Here is a 10,198-nt window from a genome sequence, read left to right as displayed (position 1 = left end):
CTATATGACTGAGGCATAATATAGTGATTTTTTGCTTACCGCTGATGGATAGTATTGTATTATTTTAGTGCTAGTATGGTTGAAGCTCTATGGAGAGAAAGAGACATATGTCCTTTGGGACAGTGGGAGTGTGCTTAGGTCTGATCAAATGAAAAAAATTTTGAGATTAAAACCTAGTAATCACCTTTCTCTCTCTTTTCCTAACCTGAACTTCACCCCTCTAAGATAAAAATTAAACCACTCATTCAACATTGAAACTCAGTGGTTACAACCCAATTTTAAAAAATGGGCAAAGGATTTAAGTAGACATTTGTTACCTGCTATGGGCTGAGTTGTGTCCCCCCTTCTCCTGCATTAATATGTTGGCATAACTCCCAGTTCCTCATAATGTGACAGTATTTGGGGATAGGGATCTATAAAGAAGTGATTAAGGTTAAATGAGGTCATCGGGATGAGCCCTAATGCGATAGGACTGGTGTCCTTACAAGAGGGTTAGGCCACAGACAGGCACATAAGAAAGTCCATATGAAGACACAGGGAGAAGGTGGCCGTCTACAAGCCTTAGTGAGAGGCCTCAGAAAAACCAAACCTGCTGACACCCTGATCTTGAACCTCCAGCCACCAGAACTGTGAGAGAATAAATTTCTGTTGTTTAAGCCATCCTGTCTTTGGCATTTGGTTATGGCTGTCCTAGCAAACTAATACCACATTTCTCCAAAGAAAGCTATACAAATGGCCAATAAGTACATGAAAAGATGGTCAATATCACCAGTCATCAGAAAAATGAAAATCAAAACCACAAGAAACCACTTTACAGCTACTAGGATGGCTATAATTAAAAAAAAAAAAAACAGAGAATAAGAAGTCTATTGGAACCCTCATATATTGCTGGTGGGAATGTAAAATGGTACAGATGCTATGGATGAAAACAGATTGGTGGTTCCTCAAAAAGCTAAATTAACATATAGTCCAGCAATTCCACTTTTAGGTACATACCCAAAATAATTGATAAGGGACTCACACAGATTCTTGCAGGCCAGTGTTCATAGCAGCAACATTCACAGCAGGTAAAAGGTGGAAATAACTGAAGTATCCACCAACAAATAAATGGATAAACAAAATGTGGTACCTACATATTATGGAGTGCTATTCAGCTATAAAGAGGAATGAATTTTTAAAAATTGAAGTATAGTTGATTTACAATGTTGTGTTAGTGTACAGCAAAGTGCTTCAGATACAAACACACATACATATATACATATATATATTCTTTTTCAGATTCTTCTCCTTTATAGGTTATTACAAGATATTGAATATAGTTCCCTGTGCTACAGAGTAGGTCCTTGTTGTTTATCTATTTTATATATAGTAGCGTGTACCTGTTAATTCCACATTCCTAATTTATCCCTCCCTCCTTTCCCCTTTGGTAACCGTAAGTTTGTTTTCTATGTCTGTGAGTCTGTTTCTGTTTTGTAAATAAGTTCATTTGTATCATTTTTTTAGATTCCACATATAAGTGATGTCATATGATATTTGTGTTTGATTTACTTCACTTAGTATGATAATCTCTAGGTCTATCCATGTGCTGCAAATGGCATTATTAGGAATTAAATTTTAATTCATGCTACAACATGGCTGAACCTTGAAGATATTATGCTATGTCAAATAAGCCAGGCACGAAAAGACAAATATTGCATGATTCCACTCACATGATATATCTAGAATAGCCAAATTCATAGAGACAGAAAATAGATTCAAGGTTACCAGGGGCTGGGGGAAGAGGGGAGAATGTGGAGTTATTGTTTAATGAGTAGAGAGTTTATGTCTGGGGTGATGAAAAGTTCTGGAGATGGATGGTGGTGATGGTTAAAAGATTTGAATTGTACTTAATGACAGGGAACTGTACACCTGAAAATGGTTAAAATAGCAAATTTTATGTATATTTTACCACAATAAAAATTATTCTACCCCGAATGATTAAAATGACAGATTTTGTTATATATAAATTTTACCACAAGTTAAAAAATGAATAATATACCAAAAACACATTCAATTATACACTTTAAATGTGTGAGTTGTATGGGATGTGATTTATATCCCAATAAAGCTGTTGGGGAAAAAAAACCCCAAACCCATAGTGGTTGAGAAAAGGAGGGCAATAAACAACAGGCTACACTGAGCAGCCCCTTGGGATTTTCCTCACTTTTCCTCGGAGATGCTCTAACCCACAGAAGCTCTAGGACCAGGAGGTGAGCTGACACCATGAAACAGGGTTTCCTCAGCTGTGGCTCATCTTTTCCGAGTCTGAACAATTTCGGCTTTCCTGGGCTGAGCAGCTCTCTGCCAGAGGATGGCTCGTCCATGAGTCCGAATCAGCCTCACAGCTGGTCAGGTGGCACCTGCTTTATGTTGCTGCCACTGCACTCCTAGACTCTATAAATATGGACTGAACATCAATGAAGAGCCCAGCTTTGGGGCCTCTGAGCGGGATGGGTATTTACTGTTGTGTATTACGATTCCACATCCCCCAAGACCACCCCAGGGCTGCAGGATAGTATATGCTTTGGGACCCTGATTGAAAGGTAGATCTTCATGATCATAAAAACACGTTGAAATAATCTCCTGTGATGCAGCCTGCTGCTACAGCTGCACTCTGTGCTTTTACATTATGCATGATTCTTGATGACTCCTGCGACAGGAAAAAGATGCACAGTTCCATCAGCACTTCCTGGCGTTAGGTGAAGCATTTCCAGGCTCTCCTTGCTAATTAATGCTAATGTTGTACTGCTTACATATTTATGTCCTGGTACATGAGAGTGGCACAGTGGTCTTCTTGTTGGGGACTGATGGAGCCCATGTGGAGCTGATTGGAAAGCTGCAAGCTGTGCAATGAACAGCTCTGGCGATGCAGCTTCACATTCTGAAACAGGAGAGGACCCAGGTTGGTGACTTTCTCTGCCAGGGTTGCTGCCTCACACACACGTGTCTAGGCTGTTTTGTGATCTTCCTCTTCCCCGCCGCTCCTGCCACATTGACAGCGTTTGATAACCAGTGTGGGTCTGGTACCTGCATTCATTTGTCCCACGATCTGGGTTACAGGCTCCACCCTGAATCTCGCACGTAACTACAGCAAACCATGATGTCTCTCGTCCTTTGTCTTTCTAGCCTCCCTCCCTTTTTGCCTCCACTCTGCTTTTCTTTCTGCTTAAGATGTGCTCTCTTCTCTCTGTCTAAACCTACTCATTTTCCAAAGTCAAAGAGTAGAAGTGAGGGGCCAGGGAGAGTGAAAGAGGAGGAGAAGTCATTGGAAGGGAAGATTACTGGGCTGGTCGCTGCTGTGGGCAACTGGACGCAGTCCTACCGGCCCTTCCGAGGACCTGGAGCAAACTGTTCACCCGAGGATGGTCTTGGAGAAGCATCTCTCTGCGGTTCCCATCCTGGGCTGCCCCGGAGGCATAGAACTTTCCCCAGAACTGCCATATGCTCTGCATGGAGGTGGACAAAGTGGGCCCCTTTCCAGGTCTCAGAGAGGTGTAGGGTGAGACTGAAGACTCTGGGAAAACAGTAAATGGAGTGGAAGGGACTCAGAACTGCTGTCCGCAGCTGCAGCAGGAATCCAAGGTGACGCGGGCCCAAGAGGCACCTGCTTAATCTGTCCAATAAACTCTTCTGTTAGAAGCTCCAGCTTGGCCATGCCGTTGAGCCCTCACCAGCCCAGGCCATCTGGGTGCTGCGTGTTGGTGGGTGTCCGCTCTCCGCACGCCAGCGCCTCTTCTCATTTCCGCTGGAGACCTCCACAGAGGTGTCCCCCTGCAGTGCTAACCGCTAGCTTGCTCATAAGTCTCCATTCCTTCACGGGAGCGTTTGTGAAGTGCTACCAATGGACCAGGCTCTTTGCAGGTGTTGGGGATAAAAAGAAAAAAAAGGGAAGGGACTATGCCTGTCTTAGGAAGGAGACATGAAAACATGGTCCCTGAAACAGACTGAAACAGGAGGCAGGTCCATCAGCTAAAAATGGCTCATCCACTTATCTCACAAATATTTATTGTGCACTCGCTCTGGGCCAGGCAATTTGTAGGACACCAGGGATTCAGTGCTGTGCAAAACCCACAAGGTCTTAGCTTCTCTGGGCTTCGAAGATGGGAGGGATGATGATCAGGGATCATAAATGCCACAGTAATTGATAGAAGGGGAAGATCGTGTAGACAGGAGTGGTTCAGAGAAGGCTTTCCTGGATGGGGCGATGCTTAAGCTGGACAGAGGCGGCAAAAGCAGAGACTAGCTCCTCTCCCGGCTCAGCCCCTCTTGGCATTCTGACGTGGGTACTGTATGTCTTAGGTATCGCTTATCCATGCTGTTAAAATGCTTAAGTATCCTTCCCCATGTTCCCTGTCCATCACAGTAGGCTGTGGGGTGTTGTGGAGAAGCACCGTTCTTTGTTTAGGGCAGCAAATCCATGAGCCCTGGGAGGCCAGAGAAACGTAAGACCTGAGCTCAAGGCAGAGGAGGATTTCTGACTCTGGGTAAGGACAGCTGACATGTAGTGCTTCAAAACAAGGGGAGAACTCCTGTTTTGAGGTTTCCCTGATACCTAGATTTTACAAGGTGGTAATATGCCAGAGGCTCTTTTTTTTTCTTTTTTTTGAGGGGGTGGATTTTGCATGGGAGATAGAATATTCTTAGTTGCCATGGGGTGAGGGATCCTGAGTGCTTTTTAAAATTCTCTGCTAACCCCTGAATTGGGCCTAATGGAGGCCTCTGAAACATTAGTCTCAGGGATCAGAGTTTTATAGCACATAGGGATCTTGCAGAGATCATCTGTGCAATCCCCTCACTATTCAGATGAGGAAACTGAGGCCACGAGAAGGAAGTGACCTTCCCGGGTTCACATGGCTGTTGAGCAGGAGGGTGGTGGCAGAGCCTGAAGCCACACTGTGCGCTCTGACGAAATGCAGCAGACTGAGCAAGATGGGTTATGAGGCAGAGCAAGCAGCCTGCAAGGGCCTGCAGCGCTCACAGTGGGGATGAAGGTGGGGAATTACAGAATTCCCCAACCCGGAGCCACCAGGTGCCAATCTCAGAGGAACATCAGAATTGCCCAGGGAAGTTTCTAATACAAGATGACAGGTTCCCAGGCTCCGTGTGCTATTGACTGAAGTGTATCCCTCCTACCCCTAAATTCATATGTTGAAGCTCTAACCCCTACGATGTGACTGTATTTGAAGATAGAGTAAGCAGATAGGTCAGGGGGTCCCCAGAGAAAGAGAACCAGGAATGGCTTTCTTTGACATAAGAGAAGCCATTTCGTCCTAAGCCATTCTGTGATCTAAGCCTGGCCACAATGCTTGGCCTAGAACAGGTCTCAGTAATCAACGAACTTGAGGGCACTAAGGAATGCAGGAATGGAGAGAAGGCAGTCAAACAACAGTGCAGGGATAAAGCAGAGTCTAGTACCTCCTCAAGGGTTAGACATACTAATATATCTTTGAGTTCTGCAGAACTCAGGCCCCCACCCACGTGGAGGATGGAATGATGATGTTGACCCTCCTGACTTCAATCAACCAAGACTTGGACTCTGTCGACCTTTGCCCCAATGCTATGCTGAATTTTTCTCTGCTCAAGCCCTTTCATGAATATGCATGAACCCTTAGCTTAAAACTTCCCCAATTTCGCTGTTCATGGAGATTCTGCTTTGGGAAAGATCCCCGGTGTTCTCCTTACTTGCTGCAAGGAATAAATCCTTCTCCCGATCTTTGGCTTGGTTATGTCTTTTGGCTTGACACCCACCAAGAGGGGAACCCAGTTCTTGGGTAACAATAGGGCCTATAAGGAGATAAGGCTAAATGAGGACATAAGGGTGGGGCCCTAACCTGATAGGTCTGGTGCCCTCATAAGAAGAGGAGGGGCTCCAGAACTCTCTCTCTGCCAAGTGAGGACACAGCGAGAAGGTGGCCGTCTACAAGCCGGAGGAGGGCTCTCACCAGGACCCTTGATCTTGGACTTCTCAGCCTCAGAACTATGAGAAGTAAATGTCTGTTGTTTAAGCCGCTGCATCTGTGGTAGTTTGTTACAGCAGCTGGAGTTGACCAAGACACCACTATTCTCTTGCTGATCAGCATGAAGGGGTGGGCCCCAGGGATCTGGAGGTCTGAGGTTCCCCAGGTGACTCCAATGCAGGTAAGTCGTGAACCTGCCTTGTAAATACAGATAGCTGGACCCTCTCATTTGACAGCGGAGGAAATTGATGCCATTTACTCAAAACTCCGGGCACCTGCCCCCAATCCATTTCCTATGCACTGGTCAGACAGATGTTTAAAAACCTAAACATTCCCTTGAAATCTAAAACTTAAAAAAAATTTTTTTAATTAAACATTTCTTTCAATTTATTTTTTAACTTTTCACTTTGAAATAATTTCAGACTTAAAGAATACTTGCAAAAATAGCACAAATAATTCCTATAGGCTCTTCTCCCAGCTTCCCCCAATTTTTAAATAATTAATTAATTAATTAATTAATTAATTTTGGCTGTGTTGGGTCTTCGTTGCTGCACGCGGGCTTTTCTCTAGTTGTGGCGAGCGGGAGCTACTATTTGCTGCAGTGTGCGGGCCTCTCAGTGTGGCGGCTTCTCTTGTTGCAGAGCACGGGCTCCAGGTACACGGGCTTCAGTAGCTGTGGCATGTGGTCTCAGTAGTTGTGGCTTGTGGGCTCTAGAGCCCAGGCTCAGTAATTGTGGTGCACAGGCTTAGTTGCTCCGTGGCATGTGGGATCTTCCTGGACTAGGGCTCGAATCCATGTCTGTCAGCTTTTTTTCACTGTGAAGCTACTATTTTCAAAATACAAAAATGGTACCATGACTAAAGGGCCCTATGTGACCTGGCCTCTCTTTTCCTCTACGTCTCTATCTCCTTCTACTCTTCCTTTCTTACCGTTCCTCAAATTCTCCAATCTCCTTCCTACCTCAGGGCCTTTGCTCATGCTGTGCCCTCTGCCAAGACCACCCTTCCCACCCCCTTTGCCTGGCTGGCTCTTTATTATTTAGGCCTCAGGCTTTGTGGGCCTCACAACCTAAACAAAGTTCTCATACAAATCTTTCTCAAAGTGTCCTGCACTTTTTCTTCATCACATTTATCCACATTAAAAATTTTTTTTAAATTACATTTTAAAATTTTATTTTATTGATGTATAGTTGAAATACAATGTTGTGTTAGTTTCTGGTGTACAGCACAGTGATTCAGTTATATATATTTATATTCTTGTTCAGATTCTTTTCCCTTATACACTATTACAAAATATTGAGTCTGGTTCCCTGTGCTATACAGTAGGTCCTTGTTGTTTACCTATTTTATATATAGTAGTGTGTATCTGTTAATCCTGACCTCCTAATTTATCCTTCCTCCAACCCTTGCCCCTTTGGTAACCATAAGTTTGTTTTCTGTGTCTGTGGGTCTGTTTCTGTTTTGTAAATAAGTTCATTTATATCTTTTTTTTTTTTTTTTAGATTCCACATATATGCAATATCATATGGTCTTTATCTTTCTCTGTTTGGCTATCCACATTTTAAATTCCATATTCATTTGTATAAAGTCTTTCTCCCCAGCTAGACCACAGGCTGCATGAGGGGAAGCATCTTGTCACTCGTGTTTACTATTTTATATCTAGAGCCTAGCACGGTGCAGAGTACAATTTTTAGACCCATTTCTAAACTTCAGTGAAGAGACTCTATGTGAGGACCAGGAGTTTGGGTTAATCACCCAACTTTTGCAGTGGTTATGAACTGGCCTGTGTACCTTCTTAGGTCTATGCTTGTTTTTCTTAACACAGTGCTGCTAGGGACTGGGTGGCCTGGGGTGAGAGCGGAGGGGAGGCTACCTATGAGTGGCCCTCATAGGTCATGTCGGTGAATCTTGCTCAAGTTTACAGGATCTGGGTAGCAAGGTGCTGGCATTTCATGTTATGAAAGCAAGAAATTCACCCACATGTGAAACAAAGATTCCCTCTTACCCCTGCAAAGAATATCTGAAAATTATCTTATCCAACACAGATAACATCCCGTCCCTACTTACCTCCAGGCTACACACACACAGACTCACACACACACACACACACAAATATACACACACTCACACACTGCTGCCCAAAGATAGCCATTATGGTGGTTTGATTTCAGATCAATGTGTTTCTCATTCCCTGCCTCAGACTCTTTGCTTTGAACAGTGATTTAGAAAACCTCTTTTTGTTGTTGTTGTTAAAAAAAAAAAAAGGCAAATCTTTTCTTCCGCTACCTTTTCAACTGTAAATCAAGACATCCCTACTGGGTTTTGATGCAAAGGAGCAAGTCTGCAGCCCTCTGTGAGCTTCTAGGCTGCTACCCAGCTGGGACTTGGGCAAAACTAAATGACACGTAGCCTATTTTCTTACTCACTTTGGCTTCCGTCGTCCTGCACGTCACCCGCTCCCGTCTCCCCATCTATACAGCCTGCCTGGAGGTCTAAAAAGGTGCAGCGCTGCCTCTTCTCAGCCTACACCCCACTCTGTTAGGGGAACCACTGACCAAAACCGCCCACCCTGGCCAGGCACCATAGTCACCACTTGCATGAGTTATCTTAAACAGGAGGTCCTGGTAAGGGATGTGGAACTAACAAGCTACCACCAACCAGAAGAATTCGGGAAAGTTCAAAAGGAGAGAGGAGACTCCAGTCCATATGTCTTACCAACGTCCCAGAGTCCTCCTCGCTGGAATCCATCTTGGCTGAGTGATGCTCGGGCCCCAAGGAAGAACCCTGAGTCAGAGTGATTGGCCAGAGACAACCGGAAGCTAACCCCGTGACCATAAAACCCGAGACTGCGAGCCACGTGGCAGAGCAGTTCTCCTGGGTTCCCTCACTCTGCTGCTCTCTGCCCAGGCGCCCCATCCCCATAAAGTCTCTTGCTTCGTCAGCACGTGTGCCTCCTCGGACAGTTCATTTCCGAGTGTTAGACAAGTGCCCACTCTCGGGCCCTGGAAGGGGTCCCCTTCCTGCAACATCTCCATTCTCCCCTCACTCACTCCCTGGCCCCTGCATCCCTCACCCTGGAACCTGCTTGTAGCCCCACCGCTCCTTCCGGGGCCCTGGGACAGCAAGGAGAGACCTTGATGAACTTCTGAGCACACAGAGCACATTTGGCATCTGCCAGAGCTTCCTCCGAAGCCTGCAAGCTTGGAACGCTTCCAAGACCATGGACAGAGGGTTGGGCTGAGGTCAGTGAAACATCGTTTTTCATTTTCCTCAGTGGTGCTTCATGTCAGCGCTGCGCCCTTTGCTTCCTCACCAGGCGTCCATCTCCTCGCTGCCTTTGCTGATGGTCTCAAGCTGTAGGGGGTCACAAAACCTTTCACCTCGCGGCATGGGGGCCGTGACCCCTATGTCCACCGTGAGGGGGTTGCCAGGCAGTCAGGCTGCTTCTGCTGCTGGACAGCAGCTGTTCACAAGGCCGGGTGGAGCCGCTGAAGGTGATGGTACATGTGTCCCTCTGTGCTGGAGATCCAGGGAACCCCAAAGGGGGTTGGGCTTCTTCATTTAGCAGGATGACACGTCCTGAACTGAAAGATGAGTGTCTGCAGCACCTCATCCTCCAAAACCCTGCCGAGAGGACGGCACTAGCGAAGACCCCTCCACAGACAGACCTGTCACTGTGCCAGCTGGTGCCGGGACGAATGGCGCGTCCCCGAAGTTAAGGGTCTGTGGAACAGGCATTGACCGAGGACCACGAGCTGTTGTGGCATCTGTGACAGCTGCTGGCTGCTTTCCAGTACCGCAGGCTCCCCGCAGCAGCGACGAGCCGTTCATGGTCATTCGGAGCTGATTTGTGTGGAGAGAAGACAACCTTTGCACTGCAATGGACTTGAAGCTTTAGTGAGATCACATGTTGCTGATTGGATGGCATGGAAATGGGCAAAATGGAATAGAGTTAAGGAAATTACCCACATTATTCAACTCACAGAAAACACTTTTGCCCAATCAGCAGGATATTTCCTTCTAGTGAAAGTAATTGGGAACTTTGAATTATATGGTTCATCTCCTCAGTTTATTTGGCATTTGGAGAGAGGGCCCATATTTCCGGAACAAAACTGCTTCCAGAAGCATTTCCCTTAGAAGGTGTGCCTTTAGCTTATCACCAACTCCCTCCAGTTCTTTTACACTCTGAGTTTCCAATATAT

Source organism: Hyperoodon ampullatus, assembly GCF_949752795.1.
Source record: "Hyperoodon ampullatus genome assembly, chromosome: 16".
Lineage (NCBI taxonomy): Eukaryota > Metazoa > Chordata > Mammalia > Artiodactyla > Ziphiidae > Hyperoodon > Hyperoodon ampullatus.
This window is presented reverse-complemented; position numbering follows the sequence as displayed.